The sequence below is a fragment of the Saccopteryx bilineata genome, chromosome 2 (assembly GCF_036850765.1).
Source record: "Saccopteryx bilineata isolate mSacBil1 chromosome 2, mSacBil1_pri_phased_curated, whole genome shotgun sequence".
Taxonomy (NCBI): domain Eukaryota; kingdom Metazoa; phylum Chordata; class Mammalia; order Chiroptera; family Emballonuridae; genus Saccopteryx; species Saccopteryx bilineata.
In genome coordinates, this window is record NC_089491.1 from 63,261,596 (window position 1) to 63,274,006 (window position 12,411).

The window sequence follows — 12,411 nt, forward strand, 5'->3', positions numbered from 1 at the left end:
GTCTCTCTCCTCTTCTCTCTGTTGTGCTTTTAGTTTCCTGTCTTTTCCATGTGACTAATTCTCTCTTCTCTCTGGCCTGTTCTATTAGCTAAGCTTGTTACTTCAGTTTTCAGTTCTTGAATTGCATTTTTCATCTGCTTGATTTGTTTTCATAGTTTCAATTTCCTTGGTAATATATTCTTTATGGTTGTTGAGTTGTTTTTTGAGCTTCCTAAATTGCCTTTCTGTGTTTTCTTGTATATCTCTGAGTATTTTTAGGATTTCTATTTTAAATTCTCTGTCATTTAACTCCAAGATTTCCAATCTGTTAATTTTTTTTTTTGTATTTTTCTGAAGTTGGAAACAAGGAGGCAGTCAGGCAGACTCCCGCATGCACCTGACCGGGATCCACCTGGCATGCCCATTAGGGGGTGATGCTCTGCACATCTGGGGCATGGCTCTGTTGCAACCAGGGCCATTTTAGCACCTGAGGCAGAGGCCATGAAGCCATTCTCAGTGCCTGGGCCAACTTTGCTCCAATGGAAACTTGGCTGTGGGAGGGGAAGAGAGAGACAGAGAGAAAGGAGAGGGGGAGGGGTGGAGAAGCAGATTGGTGCTTCTTCTGTATGCCCTGGCCGGGAATAGAACCTGGAACTCCTGCCCACCAGGCTGATGCTCTACCACTGAGCCAACTGGCCAGGGCCTAAATTTTTTTCTATAGATTTTTCCTCATCTATCTGAGCTACATCTGTCTTTTGTATCCATGATATTCTATTTTCTTTTCCTTAATGGCATCTGAGGGTAGTTTTGTTAATACCACTAATGAGAATTAATAAAGAATAAAAAGTTTTAAAAAAGGGAACAATAAAAAAATCATTTAAAAATACTTTTTTTTCTTTTTTCTTTCCCTCTTTGAGAAAATACTTTGAAAAACTGAGAATTATATTGTGCTAAAGGAACAAAAACTACCTATAATGGAGGACCTGAGTTGGGGAGAAGTGATAAAGGGGCAGAAAGGAGGTAGGGACCCACAAAATGCAAAAAAGGAAAAAATTTGGATCAAGAATAAAATAATTTGCTTGTAAATGTTGGTTGACTGAGAGATATAGTGAAAGGGATAAGAGGGAAACAAGAAAAATAAAAAAATACTATTGTATTAAATTGAACAAAAACTAAATAGAATGGAGAGTAGGGTTGGGGGGAATGCTGATGAGTTAAAAAGTAAAATAAAGAGCACCCAAAATGCCACAACAAAAAAAATTTGAGTCCCAAATAAAAATAACTTGTTTGTGAGTGAGGATCAAATGAGAGGAAAAGTAAAGAAGAAAAGGAGAAACTAAGAGAGTGGGAGAAAAAAGAAAAAGGGAAAAAAGAATAAAGAAAAAAAAAGTAGAGAGTTAAGGGTTTTGGAGTTTAACCCTCAAAGAGAGAAAAAAAAAGAGAAGAAAAAAATGGGAATGTAACACTTATGGGTAATTTAGTTCAAGATGAAGAGAAAAGAATAAGACGAGCAGAGAATAAAAGGACCAAGGAGGAGGGAAAAAAAATAAAATAAAGATAAGAAGATGAAAGAAACAAAAAAGTTATAAAGACTGTTAAAGACTGTGGACTTTTCTTGATTTTGAGAGGTTTTCTTCTTCCTTTTACTTTCCTCTCCCTCTTCCTTGTTGGTGGCTCTGTACCACAGGCTCTGCCCTTGTGGCATGCTTAGGTAGAGATCTGCAGTTGATGTGTCTCTATGGCAATGTTATATACTAGGCTTCAGTCTTGTTGGTAGTTGGGGCTTGTTAGCACTTGCAGGCTCCAACAATGAGAGAGTCCATTTTCCTGGTGCCTCTCTCCTAGTCTCTCCTTCCTGAATTAGTAGCCTGGTGATCTAGCTATGAGGTTGCCCCAGCCACTGCCTAGAGATTAAGAGGCTCAAAGAGCTGTCAGATCCCTACTCTATCCCCACTCAGCGCAAGGTTCTGGGTAAGGCTCTGTCAGTCAGAGTTGCCAGCGTAATCAGGCAGGGCTGGGAGCCAATTGCTCTCAAGGTGTCTTTCTATGAGCCTCCAGGCGTGTCCAGTATGCCTCAGCACTCTGTGGGACCACTCTCCCCAGGCTTTTTGCACTTTGTAACCTGTATTAGCTGGGAAGAAGATGCCCTATTCGCTGCCTGCAGAACAGGATGTTTTAAAAGCTGCCAAGTCCCTCTTTTTAGTGCACATCCCTGAGTATGAAAGCACTGATGATCAGAGCCACCAGTTTAAGCAGGTGGGGGGGATGTTGACTTCTGTTCAGTTCCCCAGGTATATCTAGTTAAATTTCCCTTAGCATTCCATGTGATTGCTTTCTGCAGGCTTCTTCCTTGTTAAAAAGCCTTCAGCCTAGCCCAGAGGTCGGGAACCTTTTTGGCTGAGAGAGCCATGAACGCCACATATTTTAAATTGTAATTCTGTGAGAGCCATACAACGACCTGTATACCTTACACATTATTTAATAGAAATTTGGTGTTGTCCCGGAGGACAGCTGTGATTGGCTCCAGCCACCTGCAACCATGAACATGAACAGTAGGAAATGAATGGATTGTATAATACATGAGAATATTTTATATTTTTAACGTTATTTTTTTTTTATTAAAGACTTGTCTGCGAGCCAGATGCAGCCATCAAATGAGCCACATCTGGCTCGCGAGCCATAGGTTCCCGACCCCTGGCCTAGCCTGTCTAACTTTTGCAGTGTTCTCTGAGGTTTGTTCCATAGGAATATGTTTTTCACCTGTATACCTTTGTATTGGCTGACAGAAAGTTGCCCACGCCCCTATGTGCAGAGCAAGAAGCGCTAAAAAATATCATGTCTCTTGTCTTAGATCGTTGATCTGAGAGAGACCTTGTCAACTAGAGCCACGTAAGCCAGTTGGGCAGTGAGCAGACTGTGGGTTAAGCTAATTTCAGCGATTGGATCTGCAGATTGGCTCCAGTGACAGTCTGCAAGCTGCCTGCACACCACTCCCTCTAGCGCTTCTGTATTTTTTCTTCCCTGGGATATTAGCCTGAATGGCTGGGTGAGGCACCCTGCCCGCCTGAAGAAGTTCAGGCTAGGGAAGTTCGCTTTCACGCACTCCCCGCATGCTGTTGCTGGGGGAGCAGGGACCACACCGAGACTCTGATTGCAGCCCACATAGAAATCTCTGACCCTACCCCTCTGTCTGGTAACACATGTGCCCATGCCCGGGGCGCTAGGAGGAACCTCTCACACACTGTCCGTGCTCACCAACCAGGATATTGGGGGTAATGGCGGCCGCTACTCGTCCACCTTTGACGGGGTCCGGCACCGGCCTTGGCTCACATGGGCTGAGTCACCGTGGGCACACTCTTTCCTCAGCTTGAATGTCTGTGCCCCAGCCCAGCTCCCTCCATGCCCCCAACCCCCACTCTCAATAACAAGTGGAAGCAGCCCTCACTCAGGTCAGTGAGAAAGGCAGAGTGTTTTGTTCTCCATCTTATTTCCTTCAGGGTTGATTATATATTTAGCCAACTTTTCACCCAATCATACCTCTTATTCAGTGTGTGGGACTTCCAGATGCTCCAGGGATAGATTTTTCTTTCTCTGGTTGTAGAACTTGTTGAAATTTGGGGGAGAGGTATTGGGAACGCTCCTCACGGCACTATTTCTCTGACATCACTCTTGTCACTTTTGTATTTGATAATATGAGAGAAAAGAGGTCAGTGCTCCTGACTAAATAATTAGGTACTGCATGTTCTAAAAATTCTTATAGTACGTATGTATGCTTCCTGCAGCACACCAGTTGAATATTGCTATTCTATGCCAACAAATAGGATAAACTAGAAAAAATGGATAAATTCCTAAAAACATAAAAACTACCAAAACTGAATTGTGACAAATTAGAAAATCTAAACAGACAAATAATGAGTAAGAAAATTGAATAGTAATAAAAGAAAAATCCTCCCAAACAAAGGAAAGGCCAGAGCCAGATGGTTGCACTTGTAAATTCTACCAAACATTTAAATAATTAACATCAATCTTTCTCGCACCTTACAACACACTAAAGAAGAGGAATCATTCTCAAATTCATTTCCCAATGCCAGCATTACCTAATACCAAAGCCAGATAAGGACACTGCAAGAAAATTACAGGCCATTATCCTTCATGAATATAGATACAAAAATTCTCAGAAAAATATCATCAAACCAAAGTCAACAGCAAATTAAAAGATTGATCCCTGGGACACAGATAGTTCAACATATATAAATCAACAAATGTGATATACTACATTATGGAATGAAATATGAAAATCATATAATCATCTCAGTAGGTACAGAAAAAAAACTAACAAAATACAATATCTTTTTCTGATTAAAAAAATCAACAAATTGGGTATAGAAGAAATGTACCTCAACATTATAAAGGCCATACATAACAAGCCCACAGCTAATATCATACACAACAGTGAAAAGCTAAAAACTTTTCCTCTAAGATTAGGAATGAGACAAGGATGTCTATTCTTGCTATCCCTATTAAACATAGTATGGGAAGACATAGTCAGACCAATTAGTCAATAAAATAAAACAAAACAAAAGGCATCCAAATCAAAAAGTAAAAAGTAAAAATGTCTCTATTTGCACATGATATTATATCATATAAAGAAAAGCATAAAGACCCCCTCCCCAGCATTCCCTCTACCGGGTATCTACCCCAAAAAACTAAAAAACACTGGTACATAAAGATATATGCACCCCCATGTTCATTGCAGCACTATTCGCAGTGGCCAAGACATGGAAACATTCAAAGTGTCCTTTGATAGAGGATTGGATAAAGAAGATGTGATACATATATACAATGGAATACTACTTAATCATAAGAAATGATGACATAGTGCCATTTACAACAACATGAATGGACCTTGCGAACTTATACTGAATGAAACAAGTAAATCAGAAAAAGCTAAGAGCTATGTGATTTTATATATAGGTAGGATATAAAACTGAGACTCATGGGTGACCAGGAGGCTTTGGGGAAGAGCAGTTGGAGATGGGAATAAAAAGGGACAAGTATGCAGTAATGGAGAGTGATTTGACTTTGGGTGATGGGCACACAACATGGTCAGTGGTTCGGATGCTATATGTGCTCTTGTTGTTCAATGTCACCCCATTAAATTTAACTTTCTAAATAAAATAAGAAGAAGAAGAAGAAGAAAAAACTTCAAAACAGTTGCAGGATTCAAAAGCAACATATAGAAATCAGTTGTGTTTCTATACACTAGCAATAAAATATCTGAAAAAGAAATTTTTAAATATTCCACTTACAACAGCACTAGATACAATAAAATATTTAGAAATAAATTTAAGTAAATAGGTGAAAGATCTATATACTGGAAACTATAAAAAAAAAGTTGAAAACACAAATAAATAGAAATATATCCTATGTTCATACTTTAGAATAATTAATGTTGTTAAAATGTCCATATTATCCCAAATTACAAACAGATTCAATGCAATCTCTATTAAAATTCCAAAGTCATTTTTCATAAAAATAGAACATATAATTCTAAAATTTATATGAACTACAAAATATCTTGAATAGCCAAAGCAATCCTTAGGTAAAAGTAAAAGCTTCTTTTCCCAAAGAAGACATACAGATGGTCAACAGGAACATAAAAAGGTGCCCAACATCACATCAGAAAAAGTTAAATTGAAACTTCAATGAGACTGATGAAGTGGTGGCACAGAGGACAGAGCATCAGACTGGGATGCAGAGGACCCAGGTTCAAAACCTTGAGGTCACCAGCTTGAGCACAGGGTCGCTGGCTTGAGTGTGGTATCATAGACATGACCATATGGTCACTGGCTTGAGCCCAAAGTTCGCTGGCTTGAAGCCCAAGGTCACTGGGTCAAGTCAAAGGTTACTGGCTTCAGTAAGGGGTCACTCGCTCTGCTGTAGCCCCCCCACATCAAGGCACATATGAGAAAGCAGTCAATGAACAACTAAGGGGCCGCAACGAAGAATTGATGCTTCTCATCTCTCTCCTTTCCTATCTGTCCCTATGTGTTTCTCTCTCTGTCTCTGTCAAAAAAAAAAAAGGAAACCTCAGTGAGAGATCATGTCATACTTGTTAGATGACTGTTGTCAAAAACACAGGAGATAATAAGTGCTAGCAAGAATATGTAGAAAAGAGAACTCTTGCTCATTATGGATGAAAATGTGAATTGAGACAGCCACTGTGGAAAACAGTATGGACATTCTTCAAAATATTAAAAATGTTTATTGCAGCATTATTTACAATAGCCAAGATAATAAAACAACCTAAGTATCTGTCAACGGGTGAATGGATAAAGAAAATATGGTGTACATATACAACAAATATTATGCAACCATAATAAAAGAAATCCTGCCATTTGCAACAACATGACAGAAAATGACAACTACTGTATATGTGTGGAACCTAAAAAAAAGAAAGAAATTTAAAAAAATGAACTTACAGAAACAGAGTAGAATGGTGGTTGCCAGGAACTGGGGGTAGAAAAAATGGGGAGCTATTGCTAAAAGATACAAACTGCCAACTATAAGATGAATAAGTGTTTGGGATATAATATACAGTATGGTGATTATAGTTAACAATACTGCATTATATACTAGAAACTGGTAACAGAGTAGATCATAAACATTTTCACTATAAAATGAAATGGTAATTATATGAGGTGATATAAGTATTAAAGCTACTAAAGTAATCATTTCACAATACATAAGTATATCATCACATTGTACACCTTTTCTTTTTATAAGAGACAGACAGACAGAAGGGAGAGAGATAAGAAGGATCAACTCATAGTTGTAGCACCTTAGTTGTTCGTTGATTGCTTTCTTAAATGTGCCTTGATTGGGGGGCTCCAGCCAAGCCAATGACCCCTTGCTCAAGCCAGCAATCTTGGGCTCAAACCAGAGACCAGGGGGTCAAGTCTATGATCCCTTGCTCAAGCCAGCAACCCTGAGCTCAAGCTAGTGAGCTTGCACTGAAGCCGGCAACCTTGGGTTTTGAATATGGGTCCTCAGCATCTCAGGCCAACATTCTATCCACTGTGCCACTGCCTGGTCAGACAACACATTGTACACCTTAAACTTATATGTTATAAGTCAATTATATCTTTATAAAGCTGGAACAAAAACAAACAAAAAGAAGAATATCAAACTTTTTTTTTTTTTTTTTTTTTTTATAATTTTATTTTTTAATGGGGTGACATCAATAAATCAGGATACATATATTCAAAGATAACAAGTCCAGGTTATCTTCTCGTTCAATTATGTTGCATACCCACCACCCAAAGTCAGATTGTCCTCTGTCACCTTCTATCTTGGAAGAATATCAAACTTTTAAAACATTGTGTAGGACCAGGGGCCACCACCGTCTTGGCCAGGCACATGCAGGTTTTCATTGGATTTGGACAGATGGTAAAGAAACAGTGGAGCCAAAAAATGGTGGGCCATTCCTTTATTCAAGTCTTGCACCGGCTGACGAGAAAACACACAGGGAAAACACTTCCCTTTCACTCAGGGCTCCCAAAGCCACTGACACATTTTTCAGTTCCACAACCAGAAGAATCTTTTTCGGTTTCTCCTAGAATCAAAGGCTCCACCAGTCTCAGTGGAGCTCACAAAAGCCCCTCCCCTCTGATTCCCCATCTGCACACTTTCTCCTCTCTGCACAAGCTAGCTTCATTGTCAGCTCTCTGCATTCTCTCTGCTCTCCCTGCAAAACATGGCTTCTTTCTCTCTGCACAAACTGGCTTCTTTCTCTTTGCAAAACTTTCTGGTGTAGAAACCTCTCCTTCAGCAAATATTAGCAAGACAATGGCCCTTCCCAAGCAGGAAGGTAATCTGCAATTTTACAGATCACATACCTGGTGCTGCCCAGCACCATTTCTGACAATAAAAGTGAGCAAACTCAAAAAACACAAATTTTACAAATTCATTTTCCCAACACATTGCACTTAAAATTTTTCCTGTCTTATCTACAAACAGATACACATATACATGTATGTACACACACACACACACACACACACACACACACGACTCTAATGAATCCCAAGAGGTATAGTGTGTAGGGCCAAGAGCTCAGACTCAAACTGGCCTACGTGGCTTTCAATTCTGGCTCTACCATTTACTACTTGTGTGACCCTGTCCAGGTTACTTAATCTCTCTGTGCCTCCATTTTGTCCTTTGTAAAATGAAAATGACAATCCCTATCCCCAAGGGTTGTTTTCGAATAAATAAATATTCAAGGGTGGGCAAACATCAATAGATTTATAGACATAAGTAGGCAGAGTCAATAAAGCTATTGTGATCATCAGAACCTGCCTGTCTTTTCCCATATGAACAACTGTACACCTACTTCTGCTCAGTCCTGTAAACAAAATATAGTAAGCAGTCAGTGTTAGGTCTGGCTGCCAATTATTTTGCTAAAGGAAACTGAGTAGATATAGGTGTGAATTTTATCCAAGCAGCCCTTAGGGCTCCTCTGCACTGGGGATCTGTTCCTTTCACAGTTACAGGAGGGTAAGATGGCCCTTTCTGAATTTTTTCTTTGAAGGTCTAGCACTGAAATTCATGCCAGCGCTGTAGAAGGAAGCCAAGGAAGCCAACGCTTCTTGGAAGGCCGCAAGCCTCGAAAGAACCTGAGCCAAGGCACCAGAGTGCTGGCGGTGAGACTGCTGCTTATTAAAAAGTGTTTACTGATCACCTGTGGTGTGCCAAGCAGGACTGGAGCTAGGGAGGGGGTTACAAACAAAATTGCAACTCAGGCTCCCACTCTCAGGAATGTGTGACTACACACAGACACACACACACACCTACCTACAAGGCAAGGCACTGTTACATATAAAATGATGTGGGATAATTTGCATTCAAAATCCAAGTAGGCAGAGTGATGTGTATTTACTCCACCAGGGAAGCCTGTGAGTAGAGGAGGTGCAAGGTGCGCCGCAGGTAGGAAGAATTCGAACTGCAGAGAGGAAGGAAGAGGGAGGGGCCTGAGGCAAAGCTCCCAGCAGGGAGATTTCCAAGCCTGTGCAGGCAGGGAAGTGGCCTGGCTATCAGTGTGGAGGAGCAGAAATAAAGAGTTACAGAGAAAAACAAGCTAACCAGAAAGGTCGCTTCGTGATATAATGTCAAATTCGAGGTTGGATTTGTCATCTCATGAAACAGGTAGTCTGTGTGGATTATTGAGGAGGGTCTGATGACAATTTTAACAATTGTCTTTGCTTTGGTCCTGCCACGGATATCATAATTGCCTCTATTTTTTTTAAATCAGTTCCATCCAAATTCATTAGGTTGCAACCTGTATCTGACCGATTTTTGCATTGTCCAGGACAGGGACTGGAACCCTGTAGGAGCCCATCTCTACTACAATGAATAAGCAAACATCTCCTATTTAGTATTAAATGCTAATATATGTAAAGTGCTTAGAAGAGTGCCTACCACAAAAGAAGTGCTAGGAAAGTACTGCTATTCTCTCTTCTTTCTCCTCCTCCACCTCCCCCTTCTCTCCCACTGCCCCTCCCCAAGAGGCAGGATCAAACAGAAAATGCCTCACAGCTCAGTGAATCCTGTCCACTTAGCCGGGGTAGCTGAGTATGACCACGCAGGCTGTGCACCACACAAAGCATTTACATAGACTGTGAGGAGAATGGCGTTGTCTGGAATTGTTCTGCACAGCAGCCCTGCACAGGCAAGCTTTCCACGTCATTCCCAACTTGCAAGTTCTTTTTATCCTTCAAAATCTAGAATAACCTCAAAAACCCTTCCTGCTGTGAGAGCAGAAGGCAAATCAAAGAGTGGACTGAGCAGAAAGAAATGGTAACAGTGCAAAAATGAGAAAAATAGTGCCTGATGTAGCTGGCAGCTGCAGCAGGTGTTTTCAAGTGTATTGGAAGAAAAGGATCTTCCTAAAGGGTTTGCAAAAAGGAAGAATGGGAAGCTCACCACTTTAAAAAGCTTGAACTTGAGGAAGCACAAAGACACAGAGAAAGCTCTGCAATTTCTATAAATTATTTGATTCAACAGCCTGAGAGATCAACTTGGCATGAATGGCACAGGATATGAGCAACATGGGACTCAACAGGATTCACAGGTGATGGGGACTCAGAAAGATGTCAGGAAACTAACAGAAAAGGATCATGAGAGGAGATAAGGAATTTACCAATTCTTTCTAGAGATGAGATCAGCTGAATATCACTATTATTGTAGTCTCAGATGTGTACCTGCGATTTCTAATCATATAAAAGAAAACAATTTAAGAAACCACATGCCGTTAAAACCACATGGAAGTCCCAATTATTCACAATGAATTTCTTTATCTTCTGTCTTTAAGAGATGAGTTAAAGAAATTCCATAACTAAGAATAGGCATATAGCTTAGGTGGTCTCCAGATGATAAACCCAGTTAAAATTCTAGTTGGTGGCCAGATTGGGTAGAACAAATAATCTCACAAAGAAGTAAGGGTAAAGATTGTTTTGTTTTGTTTTTTAATTAATTTATTTATTTATTTTTATTTTTATTTTTTTTACAGAGACAGCATGAGAGTCAGGGAGAGGGATAGATAGGGACAGACAGACAGACAGGAAGGGAGAGATGAGAAGCATCAATTATCAGTTTTTTGTTGAGCACTTTAGTTGTTCATTGATTGCTTTCTCATATGTGTCTTGACCGTGGGCCTTCAGCAGACCAAGTAACCCCTGGCTCGAGCCAGCGACCTTGGGTTCAAGCTGGTGAGCTTTGCTCAAACCAGATGAGCCTGCACTCAAGCTGGTGACCTTGGGGTCTTGAACCTGGGTCCTCCACATCCCAGTTTGATGCTCTATCCACTGCGCCACCGCCTGGTCAGGTGTAAAGATTGTTTTTAAGTAGAAGCAAATACAAAGAAAGCATCAATTACCATATATCTCACCTTGCTTGCAAATGACTTATTCATAAATTGTGCATATTTTATTAGAATGACTTCCCTTTAATAGATACTGGCTAACAACAAGGTGACATTGTCCATAGCTCAACTGGGTTATATTAAAAGGTGGAAAGTGGAGGCTCTATCTCTGTGGCTGCTGAGGAATGTGAGCAGAGGGAAGAGCAGAGGAAGCCAGGCTGCCAGTGTTACAGAACCATGCGGGCGTCAGGGGACTCACAGAGGCGCATGGATCGGCCTCGCTGTGGCACTACCGGGTGGGCTGCTCTTCCTTTGAGTGAACACCATGAGCATTTCAAAACTCAAGAAGCAGTACTGCAAACATCAAGATGACAGACTGTCCCTGCTGTGCCTCTCTTAAAGCTATGATCATTGTGCCATCTCCTTGCTAAACTCCACGCTCCTGGAGAACACAGCTGTGTCTGGTTCATTTGTGGGTCTCCCGTGATGACTAGCCCAGCTCAGGGCCCATCATGGGCACTAAACAATGTGCTGGCTACCTACATGACATCCATTCTCTCATTTAATGAACCAATAGTCCTCTGTAGTATGTGCTGAAATCATCTCCATTTCATAATGAGGAAACTGAACCTTAGAAAGATGAAGTCACTGCTGAAAAGTTACACAGCTGACTGGTGACAGCACCAAGATTGACACCAAAACCAAAACAAACCCTCATGTTTTTAACTACCGTGTAGCCCTGTCTTTTGATCAGGGGTTGACAAACAAGGACCCGTGGGCTAAATCCAGCAGCCTCTGACCAGTTTTTGTACAAACTATAAACTAAGAATAGTTTTCCACATTTTCATATAGTTTTAAAAAATCAAAACAAGAATAATATTTTATAACATGAAAATTATATGAAATTCAAATTTCAGTGTCCAAAAACTAAGTTTTATTGGCAGGCAGACACTCTCACTCTTTTACATACTGTCTATGGCTGCTTCCAGGCTGAACGGCAGAGTTGAGCAGTTATGACAAAGGCTGCATAGCTCATGAAACCTAAAATATTTATTAGCTGGCCCTTTAGAGAAAAAGTTTATTCACCCCATCTCTAGAAATACAGCTAAGGAGGAGACACACTTCTCCATCCAGTGGTACAGGCAGCCTGGCACACAAGGTCAGGGAAACTAGGCGGTGCGGAGTATCGGGTCGGCTCAAAAGTGCTTCCATCTGAAGGCCCTGGCTGCAGCCTGGCCACACCTGGAACCAGCGAGGAGGCTACATGGCACTTGGCTCAGGCCCACTTTGCTGACAGAGGAAGTACTGCTGATGGTAGTTCTGAAGGTCAATGAGGATGCTCAATAAACCATTGATTGATTTGGCCAACTTGCAAGGTATAAGGATCTTGCGGATGACTGAGTTCTGCAGATGAGATGAAAATCCCATTTAGCCTTGAGTCAGCAACCACCTCTCCTGCTGAGCTCTCTGAAGAGATGCCAACAAGTTGCAGAATGGACAGATTTGAGAATCAC